Source organism: Arachis duranensis, chromosome 4 (genome assembly GCF_000817695.3).
Source record: "Arachis duranensis cultivar V14167 chromosome 4, aradu.V14167.gnm2.J7QH, whole genome shotgun sequence".
Lineage (NCBI taxonomy): Eukaryota > Viridiplantae > Streptophyta > Magnoliopsida > Fabales > Fabaceae > Arachis > Arachis duranensis.
This window is the reverse complement of record NC_029775.3, coordinates 90,169,329-90,170,098: the sequence shown is the minus strand read 5'-3', so window position 1 is coordinate 90,170,098 and position 770 is coordinate 90,169,329.

Here is a 770-nt window from a genome sequence, read left to right as displayed (position 1 = left end):
TTAGTTTTTAGTTAAAATTCACTTTTCTGGACTTTACTATGAGTTTGTGTGTTTTTCTGTGATTTCAGGTATTTTCTGGCTGAAATTGAGGGACCTGAGCAAATCTGATTCAGAGACTAAAAAGGACTGCAGATGCTGTTGGATTCTGACCTCCCTGCACTCGAAGTGGATTTTCTGGAGCTACAGAAGCCCAATTGGCGCGCTCTCAACGGCGTTGGAAAGTAGACATCCTGGGCTTTCCAGCAATATATGATAGTCCATACTTTGCCCAAAATTTGATGGCCCAAACCGGCGCACAAAGTCACCCTCAGGAATTCCAGCGTTAAACGCCGGAACTGGCACCAAAATGGGAGTTAAACGCCAAAACTGGCACTAAAGCTGGCGTTTAACTCCAAGAGGAGTCTCTGCACGAAAATGCTTCATTGCTCAGCCCAAGCACACACCAAGTGGGCCCGGAAGTGGATTTTTATGTCATTTACTCATCTCTGTACACCTTAGGTTACTAGTTTTCTATATATAAGACCTTTTACTATTGTATTTTGATCTTTTGACATCGAGGGGTAGCTATCTTCATTTTATGCTATCTTTAGATCATTGGGAGGCTGGCCATTCGGCCATGCCTAGACCTTGTTCTTATGTATTTTCAACGGTGGAGCTTCTACACACCATAGATTAAGGTGTGGAGCTCTGCTGTACCTCGAGTATTAATGCAATTACTATTGTTCTTCCATTCAATTCCGCTTGTTCTTGTTCTAAGATATCACTTGTTC